General features: G+C 37.3%; 1 pseudogene; it reads right to left on the bottom strand.

Annotated features, from left to right (window-relative positions):
- Positions 1–2,807: 2,807 nt before the first annotated feature.
- On the bottom strand, positions 2,808–3,813 carry LOC123241325 (annotated as a pseudogene).
- Positions 3,814–11,965: the final 8,152 nt, after the last annotated feature.

The following is an 11,965-nucleotide window of genomic DNA, read 5'->3' as shown; positions in this document are numbered from 1 at the left end:
AAAATTAAAGGAGAAATTAATAAAATTGAAAGTAAAAGAACTATTGAATTAATAAATAAGACTAGAAGCTGGTACTTTGAAATAACAAATAAAATTGACAAAGTACTGATCAATCTAATTAAAAAAAGGAAAGAAGAAAACCAAATTATCAGTATCAAAGATGAAAAGGAAGACCTCATCTCTAATGAAGAGGAAATCAAGACAATCATTAAAAACTATTTTGCCCATTATATGACAATAACTATAGCAATCTAGGTGATATGGATGAATATTTACAAAAAATATAAATTACCTAGATTAACAGTAGAAGAAATAGAATACTTAAATAATCCCATATCATAAAAATAAATTGAACAAGCCATCAAAGAACTCCATTAAAAAGAATCCCTAGGACCAGATGGATTCACAAGTGAATTCTATCAAACCTTCAAAGAACAACTAATCCCAATACTATACAAATTATTTGACATAATAAGCAAAGAAGGACTTATACCAAACTCCTTTTATGACATAAATATGGTACTGATCTCAAAGCCAGGTAGATCAAAAACAGAGAAAGAAAACTATAGACCAATCTCCTTAATGAACATAGATGCAAAAATCTTAAACAGAATACTAGCAAAAAGACTCCAGCAAATGATCACGAGGGTTATTCATTATGATCAGGTAGGATTTATACCAGGAATGAAAGGATGGTTCTATATTAGGAAAACCATTCACATAATTGACCATAGCAACAAGCAAACCAACAAAAACCACATGATTATCTCAATAGATGCTGAAAAGCCTTTGACAAAATACAACACCCATTCCTACTGAAATAACTAGAAAGTATAGGACTAAAAGGGCCTTTCCTAAAAATAATAAATGGTATTTATCTAAAGCCATTAACAAACATCATCTGCAATGGGGATAAATTAGAAGCATTTCTAATAAGATCAGGAGTGAAACAAAGATGCCCATTGTCACCTCTATTATTTAACAGTGTTCTAGAAACACTAGCAGTAACAATTAGAGAAGAAAAAGAAATCAAAGGTATTAAAATAGGCAGTGAGGAGACCAAGCTATCACTCTTTGCAGATGATGTGATGGTCTACTTAAAAAATCCTAGAGAATCAACTAAAAAGTTAGTGGAAACAATCAACAACTTTAGCACAGTTGCAGGACACAAAATAAACACACATAAATCATCAGCATTTCTATATATTTCCAACACATCACAGCAGCGAGAGTTAGAGAGAGAAATTCCATTTAATATCACCCTAGACAATATAAAATACTTAGGAATCTATCTGCTAAGACAAATATAGGAATTATATGAACACAACTATGAAACCCTTTCTACATAATTAAAGCTAGATCTAAACAATTGGAAAAACATTGATTGCTCATGGGTAGGATGAGCTAACATAATAAAAATGACCATTCTACCCAAATTAATTTACTTATTTAGCACTATACCTATCAAACTACCCAAAAACCTTTTTGCTGAATTAGAAAAAACTATAACAAAGCTCATTTGGAAAAACAAAAGACCAAGAATATCAAAGGAAATAATGAAAAAAATGAAGGAAGATGGCCTAGCAGTATCAGATCTTAAACTATACTGTAAAGCAATAGTCATCAAAACAATATGGTACTGGCAAAGAGATGGAAGGGAGGATCAGTGAAATAGACTTGGGGTAAGTGACCTCAGCAAGACAGTCTATGATAAACCCAAAGAACCCAGAGATTAGGTTTAGATCAACATCTCACACCCTATACTAAGATAAATTCACTAGGAGCTGGGGGTGGAGGTATGGAGGTGAGACTTGAAGGAAGCTGGGGAGGCCAAGATACAGAAAATGAAATCCTGTTGTTTGGTACTCACTATGTAACCAGTATTCACTTTACTTATCCTCTTTTCTCTTCTAAAGTCAGAACTTTAAAACAGGAGGATAAGAGTGAGGGGAAGAATTGAAGAGCCATTTGTAGGATCCAATTTTTTTTCAATTTCTTGTCCAGTGCTTTAAAGTCACTGAGGATGCCTTCCAGATTTCTTCTTTTTAAAAAATCCTTGAGGTTTATTTAATACGATTTTCTTCCATTCTACACAACAAAAGTACAAACACATTATCTAAAATGCTACAAAGATACAAAACTCAACACAGAAATTTTCTAGCATTGACTGTACAATAAAAGCCAAGAATGCAATTTACGTTTTGCAAAATTAACCTGTTAGCTTCCCAAGGGGCCACAGCCTTAAAGGACTAGCTCCTCAAAGAGGCAGCATCCAGGAGCTGAACTACAACTTGCTTACCAATTTCTGAGACAAGAGGGCATGTGTGCTTTTAGAGAACCACTTACAGCAACAAATAAAGGAGTGAAATGAAAAATCTGCACTCCTTTCTTCCCAGGGTCTTTTGATCCCCCAATATCAGTGGGAAAAAATTCAAAGCAGCAGACTGACTGTTGGTCTAGCTTTAGCAGGAGATTAAAGTGGACATGCATGAGCTCATGTCCTCTTTTCTGAAAGAATCAACCTGGTCAGTAAGCAAGTCTTTGTATTTGTCAAAAATTTCCTGAGAGAAAAAGAAAAAAATAAAACAATCTTCACTTTGGGTTGGTCAGGGCGTCAGCATCTTGAGCTTTGCTTTGCTTGGTCTAGTGCTGCTGGTTTCCTGCTTTTCTCAGAAGTTGATAACAGATGAGTTTTCTGTTTGGGCTAGGAAAAAAAAGATGGCCTTAATATGGCTGTAATTCTGAACTGTCAGTATTCCTGTGAGCCAAAATCTGAGAAATGAATCAAATTTGCTTTCTTCTCCCCTTCAAGGGCAAGGAGGCATCCAGTGCATTAAACCTTTGCTAGCCAGGGTTTGGTTCCCATTTTTCTCTCCCCCATGCTCAGTACAAATGCACCAATATTGTTTGTGTTCAATCATATTTAAGTTACAATGTAAGAACAGCTGCCTTGCTTTATTGGTAAGAATTGGAGCTGGAACTGCTGTGGTGACACAGGCTGTGAGGAGAGTGGGATCGTGGGGGAAAGGAGATCTATATCTAGGAGAGCTGTATCTTCTCCTCATGCATGGTGGTGGCAACATCCTTCTAGGTGGGCTAAATCTCCTGGTGGGGGAGGGGGGTTCATGACCAACCCCTGTTACCTCTGTGGCTGTTGTCTCCTGACCATCAATCTGTCCTCCATTCATGTGTTTTAATGCCCCTTTTCAGCTTCATCTGGATTCTCAAACCCCACATATGCATAACCTTTGGATAGGTGAGGGTACATCCTTTCTTCAGGCATATCAATTTTAATTTCCCATAAGTGGAAAACATTTCTATGACATGATCCTTCATCACATTCTTAGTGAGCCTTCCAATATGTACTTTGGTGGGTTTTGGGAAAGGACTTTGTCTCTTGTTCCTTTTTATCTTTTTTTTAGGTAGTTTTGATTTGGAGTGGGACTGCCTCCTATTGTCAAGTCTTCCTTGAAAGGGACTTGGAGACCCAGAGGAACTGCTGAAGCTGGAACTTCTTCCACTGTTCCAGAAGCTCTATCACCTCCAGAAGAGCTGGACCCACTGCTAGAGCCAATGCTGGTACTAGAGCTAGAGCTAGAGGTGGAACTGGATTGAGACCTAGAAGTACCACTACTGCTGGAGGCACTGTGTCTCTTATGTGCTTTGTTTTTAACCATGGTCCTTTTCACTTGACTCTTTGGGGGCCCCTTTATCTTTAAACCAGTCCTTTGACTTGTCATCAGTTCTATCTTTACATTTAGTGGGAGAGGGGATCCTGAGTGCTGGACTTTTTTTCATTCCTGATAAATCCATTCTCTCCTTCTGAAGTGGTCTAAAACAGTACTTTGTAAGTACTCTCTTATCTGAGCTTTTACTTCTAACTGATTCTAGGAACTAATCAAATTTACTCCATTGAGCAGCACCTTCCCAGATCCTCTACCTCAAAAGCCCATTCCTCCTCCTCACTCTCTCTCAGGTTTCTTCTAATTGTATCATCTGTTCTCATGTGAATCAGCAGAAATGGACAATAGTCAGTGGGTCTTATGAGTATGGCCAGGTGTTCTACCATATTTCAGATATACATTTCCCAAAGACATGGTTACAAGTCAATTACGTCTACAAATTACTCTACGTAACTATTTCCCCTGAGAATCTTACCTCCATGTTCCTCAATGAAAAGTAACCCACTGCCACCACCACTATAATATGTGTCCTTTTCTTTAAGGGTGGGAGAGTAATAGGCATTTGCTAGTACCGTTGGAGTCTCCTTAGTGCTTTATTGAAAATGATTTACTGGTATTCATAGCTGTGCTCCTTGTGGTGGTGAAAATTTGGAAAATGAGGGGGTGTCTCTCAATTGAGGAATGGCTGAACAATGTATATGATAGTGATGGAATCCTACTGTGCTCAAAGGAAAGATGAACTGGAGGATTTCTATATGAACTGAAAGAACCTGTAGGAACTGATGCAGAGTGAAATGAGCAGAACCAAGAGAACTTTATACACAGAAAGTGAAACATTGTGGAACAACAATCCAATGTAATGGATTTTGCTACTACAAGACAATCCCAAGGGACTTATGAGAAAGAATGCTATCCACATCCAGAGAAAGAACGGTGGGAGTAGAAAAATAAAAGAAAAACATATGACTTATCATTTGCTTATATATGATTGGGGTTTTGGTTTTAAAAGATTGCTTTATTGCAAAAATGAATAATATGGAAATAGGTATAAGTGATAACATTTGTATAACCCAGTGGACATGCTTATTGGATCCAGGAGGGTAGAGGAAAGAGGGGAGGGAAAGAAAATGAATTATGTAAACATGGAAAAATATTTTCAAAAAAAATGATTTACTGGGACTTCTAACCAAAAGGGCTCTGTGAACAGAGTTAGGCTGCTTAGGTGCCATCTTTCTACTCCAGCAGAAACCTAAAATTCACATCAGAAAAAATAACAATCCAGAAATCCAGTGAGAAACTACAAATAAGGGACTTCTTTAAAACTACTCAAAAATCAGTCAGAAGTCCATGGGCAATAAATATGAAAGGGGCCACCAGCAAGTCAGTGCTAAACCAGAACAATCAGTCAGTAGCTTCCCAGTTTAAACAGAGGCAGGCTAGAGGGATATATAACTTGAAGGGTTCTCTATATAGAGGAAGTTAGAACAGAGGACTAAACTGAGAAAGTCCCAGAATAGTCATAAATCACTGGGGTGTTCAGAACTCCACGGACTGGTACCCAGGAGTGGCAGTGAGCAGCAGAGTGATGTGACAGCCCTAAGAATGAGATAGTCAAAAGCATCCAGGTACTCTGCATTTCTTATCACTGAGCTGAGACTCCATAGAGGGCATGCAGAACCTCAGAGATCCAAGTGCGGAGTTAACTTAGAGAGATGGAGATTAGTGTAGGAACCATGGTAACCCAGGGCAAGACAAAGTAAGGCTGACTATCATACACAAAATTGAAGCAGAGGATAAACCCTGCCCCTAGCACAAAAAGCTAATTCTGGAACTAAAAATTGGAGAGATAAATAAGCCAAAGAAAATAACAATATAAACATTATTGTTAATTTAGCTATATCCAAAAATATAGCCCAGAAGGAGAAAGTAACTCTATCATAACTGTAAGCAGAGATTCAAAGGGAAAAAAATGTTTTTCCCATAAAGATTATGTGAAAATCTAGAAGGAATGAAGCAAGAAATAAGAATCAATAAAAAGAGCTTGAAGAAAGAATGGGAAGGATTATGTAGTAGCTTGGAAGAAAAAAATGGTAATCCTTACTCAAGAAATAGAATCTCTGAAAACTATAATAGATTAAACAGAAAGCAATGACTCCAGGAGATAGGAAGAAATATTAGACAAAATCAAAAGATTCAAAAATAGAAGAAAATGTAAGCTGATATTTTTTTTAAAAAACCAGTTTGGAAAATAGGTCAAGGAAAGATAATTTAGGATTCACTGGACTCCATAGAAGCCATGAATTTCTTAAAAGTATAGACATTATTTCAAGAAATAATAAATGAAAACCTGTTCAGTTCTCTTGGAAGCAGAGGACAAAGTAAAATTAGAATCCACCAATCACTTCATTTAAGAAACCCTTAAACGAAAACCCCATGGTCATCCTAGTCAAAATTCAAAGCTTCCAGATCAAAGGAAAAATAATGCAAACATATTGTACCATAAGAAACAAGAAACAAGATGATCACAAAAAACCTGGAAAGACTTGTATGAAGTGATGCAAAGTGAGCAGAACTAGAAGAAAGTTGTACACAATAACAATAATATATGAAGATCAACTGTGCATGACTTAGCTAGCATCAACAAGGCAAGGAACCAGGAAAACTCCAAGAGTCTCAGGACAAAAAAAAGTTATCTACTGCCATGGAAAGACTGAAGGAGTCTGAATGCAAATTGAAACATATCACTTTTTATTTCCTCTATGAATTTTTCCCTGGTATAAGTAATATGTATCTTTTAGAACATGATCAACATGAAAAATGTATTATATGATAATATATGTACAATCTATATCATATTACCTGCCTTCTTGGGTAGGGGAAAGAGGTGACAGAGAGAACATGAATTACAAAATATCAGAAAATGAGTATTAAAAATTGTATTGCATATAATCTGAGGGAAAATTAAAACATGATAATAAAAAAATTCTGCAATCAGCCCATCAAATTCGAAGGGATTACAGTTAGGGATTACACAAGAACTGAAAGCTACTATGAATGAGAAAAGATTTTGAAATATAGTATCCTAAAAAACAAAAGAGAGAGGCTTATAATCATGAATAACTTATTTTACAAAACTGTGTATAATGCAAGGTAAAATGGAGTGTATTACATTCTGCCTTATTAAAAGCTTTTTTCTTCTGGATTTCTTTCATAATTTTCTCTTCCATTCTATCTATAAACACTTCATCCTTGATAAGCTGGAAAGTAAAGAAGTAGTCTACAAATAAATTCTTTCATTTTTTCCCCATTAGGGAACTCAGGTTTCATTTGCAGCATTTATTATTATTGTCATCCTTAAGTAGTAAGACAAGACATATCCTGCAGGACTCCAATTGAGGTTGTTTAATATCCAGATATCTTGACTGTTCAGTCTTTTTTCTTCTTCTTTTTTTTTTTTTAGTTTTCCTTCTGGAGAAATAACTTATAAACTCATAGCAACTGTCTGTTTATACATGCTTTTTTAGTTAATTATTCCTGTAATGTACTGTCATTACACATTACTATTATGGACTGTTAGTAATTGAAAAGGTGGATACTAATACACTGTTGGTAAAAATGTGAACTGATCCTGCCATTTTGAAAAACAATCCGGAATTATGGTCAAAGATGTATTAAATTGTATACCTTTGGACCCAGCAATGCCACTATTCAGACTATTTCTCAAGTGATTAGAGAAAAAAGGAAGGAACCTACATGTTCTAAATAACTTATAGCTGCCCTCTTTGTGGTAGCAATGAACTGGAAATTGAGGGGATATCATTCAATTAAGGAATGGTTAAACAAGCTGTGGCATATGATTATGATGGAATACAATGGCTTGGCAAGAAATGATAAACAAATTGATTTGAAAAAAATAAACAAACATGGAAAGACCTGCAAGAAATTATGAAGAATGAACAAGCAGAATCAAGGGAATCTTGTATAGAGCAACAGCAATATTGTTTGAAGAGTAACTGTGAATATCTATCTTCAGAGAAAGAATTGATAAATAGGAGAATGAATGCCATGGTTATATATATATATATATATACGTATATATATATATATATGTATGTATGTATATATAGTCAAATGATGCTTTCTCTAGTGTAGGGTGGGGAGGGAGGGAGACATCTCAGAATTTTAATGTAGCAAAAGTAAATAAAAATTTTAAAAAGACAAGATATCAACTAGGTCTCTATCAATATCCAGGTGGCATAGTGTATAGAGAGCTGGACTTGGAGAAAGGAAGATGAATTAAAAGCTTAAATCAGACATTACCTTGCAACATTAAGTCACTGAATCTCTATGTTTCAGATTTAGAGCTAGAAGGGACTTCAGAAGCCAGTAAGTTTAAACCACTTTCTCCCCCTTATTTTACGCATGAGGATACTTCATTGCTCAGTGTCTCTGTCTATCTGTTTCTCCATCTCTCAGACCACCTCAAAGAAGCAACCAATGCACATGATAAATTTTGTTTTTGGCAATGCCAATATAGCCACTTTCACAAATGCCTTGCTCAACTGACTTCTTACATGTTTTTTTTATTCTGAAGTTAGTGATATTTTCAAGAACTTCCATTGCCCCTCTATTAACTTGTCACAGTTGCCCTGTTTATAGTTTTCCACTGAAGACATGAGTGCTTTTGCTTCCCAGTGAATGTTTTTATATGGGAAATCATCAGACCCAGTAGCAGTTTATCACAACTTCATTAGGTTTGACCTTAGAATGAGTTGCCAGGGATTCTTTCATCTTCCATAATAACCTCTTCTCATTTCTACAAAGAGCAGATAAAAACCAATACCATTCCTATGAAGAAGAAAAGATGTGCACAAAATTTAGAGCACTGTGATGGAATGGAAAAAAAGTGTTTAGTGAGTTCTCTCTCTCCCACACTAACTACCTATATGACCCTGGGCACCACTCAGAATTCACCTCTCTAAATTTTATTTTCTTCATCTGTAAAACAAGTGGGTGTGTCTAGATCCATGGTGGTGAACCTATGGCACATGTGCTAGAGGGAGCACTCAGAGCCCTCTTTGTGGGCATGTGCACTGTTGCCCCAGCACAAAATTCACCAGAGTTCCTTACTAGAAAGCCAGAGGGACACAGGACTGGGCTGCTTCCTTCCCCTTCTTCTGAAGACATTTCTCACATCACCCACACCCTCTAAAAGGTTTGCCATCACTGGTCTAGATGTTCTTTTAACTCTCTATTGGCTCTAATAATTTATGTTTTTATCTGTGCTAAGTCTATTCTTAACAAATATATGTAAAAGAGTGACATTCATATAAGATATAAGTTTGGTTACTGTCTAGTGTGTAAGATTTAAATTAATATCAATAACTCCAAGTGTTATATTTTATAAAGTTTATTAGTAATCATTTGAAGTAGAAAGAAAATAAACTAAAAGAAATAGAAGTTCAAACCTAATTATCTAGCAAAAAGTAAACACATGTGTGTAGATTCTCCTGGCTGACATAAAGTCCACTTTCCCGGCATGATCAGGGGAGAAGAGAGCGAAGGGTGGAGCTACACAAAACTTATATCCTCCCTATGTTAGCACATAATGTGAGAAGTTTAATAATAAAGAGAGCCAATTCCCAATGTTTGATAGAGGAGAGAGAGAGAGAGAGAGAGAGAGAGAGAGTGTCTATGTGGTGAGTCTCTCTTCCAGCTCTCCCCTGGGGCCGAATATATACTGGGAGATTTTGAGGGGATGTCACCCCAAAACTGGGTGACATGGATGGTCATGCCACCACACAGAGTTGGGGGCAAGGCTTCCCTATAAGATGAGGTATGTGGTACCCCAATCTGATTCTGAATGAGGATGGGGTTCACAAAAGCCTCCCCTAAGGTCAATCAACTTCACAGCGGGTGGTCTGGCTTTAAGATGGAAGCAGCCAGACCAAGCTGTGGTTCCCCTCTCCCTTGTTGTCTCTCAGGCACTCTGGAACACTATTTGACTAATGAATGGCTTTTATTAATCACAATTCAGGGATTGGGGAAAGGGGTGAAGGGCAGAGAGATTTTGGGGTGCTCTCTTCTCTATTTCTATGGGGTCCTTCACTTGGAGGGAACCTTTGGGGTTCCCACTCCCAACCTTCTTCCCCAATCCCTTTCTTCTTCTGTTTCTATTTCTAGTTTTCTGTTTCTATCCTTTTCTATAATTGTAAGTTTTGACTGAAAGGGGTCTCTCAGCAAGGTTGGGTAATGGGTGAAGGAGACTAAGAGATTGCTCCCAAAATGGAGTCCAAAAACTTAGCTGATTTGATTATTGAAGTCTTAATGGGTGAGATGTGGTGGAATGGCTTTGACCAGGGAATCCAGGTTTCAATTTCCAGAGAAAGATCCTCAGGAAGCCCTCAGGACTGGATCTAAGATGGGTTGTCCTCCTCCTCTCAGTCCTCAGCCCGAAGACCTCTCTTACTCCCTCTCCTCTTCGGAGACTTTCCCAGAATCCTCTCTGGTCTCAACTGTCAGCAACTCCTTCTCTGGCTCCTTTTGTCCCATCCCCTTTGCACAAATCCCATCCTTACAGGAGGAACATGAGAAGCTGGGAAAGAGAATTCTGGGGTTCAGATCCTAGTTACACAAATGTAAAGATGATTCAGTTCACATGTGACATGGATGAATAAGTGATCTGGGATCTGGCCCATCCTGTCTTCAAGAAGAGGCTGAGATTTCCATCTTTCTGGGGAACAGGAGGAGGGTCATGACTGAGTTCTTCTTCCTTCCCTTGCCAGTTCCTAAGTGGGCAATTGAGCCAGAATTATCTATGTATTGTACCTCAAAAAGGGAAATGATACATTGAGGGCCAGTATATATGCCACTTTTCCCTCATTACTTTCAAGGGAAGGTATGATAATTAAATTAAGTCTACACTGCCCATCTTTAGATTTAATCACCAAAGGTGAGAACACCTCCAATTCTGAGAGGTCTGTAACCCACGTGTGTTAGAATGAGTAACAAATTAGAAATTACTGACTGCCTCTTGGGCAGTCCTAGGAAAAGTGTCTATTGTGATTGGATATATAAACTAAGAGGAGGTCACAGGAAGTGACACAAAAAAAAGACCCCTTTAAAAGAGAGCTCAGTTGGCTGGGAGAGCTTGGCTGGTTTGTGAAGAGATCCTAAAGGAGCTCTTCTGGTTTGTGGAGGGGTGCTAGCTGGGACCCTGAGACCTTAGTGAGACTGTTCCACGTTGTGAGTGTTAAGACTGAATCTTCCTGAATTTCTCTTAAGGAACTTCCCTTTCAAAGAGACTCTGTGACTAAAGCTTTGCTTCACATACCTCTGGGACCTTTGGGCCTCTGGCCCTCCACTCAAGGCTTGACCTTTTTCCAATTAAGGACTAGTTAAATCTACCTGGTTTGAGCCAGGGGCTGGAGCAAATTACTCAGTGTGCTAGATCACTTATCCTATCTTATTCTCTCTCTAATTTTCTTACTTTTGCTCTCCTTAATTGTAAATAAATTTCCATAAAAGTCAATTTTGACTTGAGATTATTCTTAATTGAGGATTGATCATTGTTCAATCCTCTGGCAACCAATCTTTAATATATTTGACTCAAAACCCCTTTCCCCCCTTACAAAGGGTAATACCTAGCTTACTATTGCCTAAGCTCTTTTAAATCAAATGTTATTTTCACAAAATACTATCACAAATAACTACTATAACTATAAAAGCAATAGTAAGAAATTAAGGAGTCTGTATAGATAAGAAGAGACCAAAGAATACAAAAGAATAAAGGAGTTCTTTGTCTAGTATAGGACAATTAATCTTAATAAGAGAAGTCTTATTAAGGGGAATGTGCTCTTTTCACCCTTTATGGTTGCAAGCAGTGAAAGTCAAGGTACATTTGGAGAGACCAGCTTCCCCTACATATCTGTAGCTATATCTTCTTGTTAAATGATGTCTTCTATAATGTTAGGAGGGGAGGAAGAATGGGAGATACCTAAGAATTTTAATGTAACAAACATGTTTTTTCAAAAAGAACATCTAGTAATCATTCAAAGGAAGCCTTTTATCTACCTTGACAGATCAGGAATAATTACTCTTGTGGAGATAGCATGTAGGGTTACAGGAAAAAATACCCAATATTACATTCAGAGTCCAGTTTTAAAGATAAGTCTACTGAGCACTGAAATATTTGGGTATACTGAGGTGTGTGGATATTGTTATCCACCAAGGGATACCCCTTTAGTGAAGTAAGGCAGATTTGGCCTTACCACACTAGGGCC

This window comes from Gracilinanus agilis, chromosome 3 (genome assembly GCF_016433145.1).
Source record: "Gracilinanus agilis isolate LMUSP501 chromosome 3, AgileGrace, whole genome shotgun sequence".
Lineage (NCBI taxonomy): Eukaryota > Metazoa > Chordata > Mammalia > Didelphimorphia > Didelphidae > Gracilinanus > Gracilinanus agilis.
The sequence above is the reverse complement of the archived record's forward strand: the minus strand, read 5'-3'. Positions and strand labels throughout refer to the sequence as shown.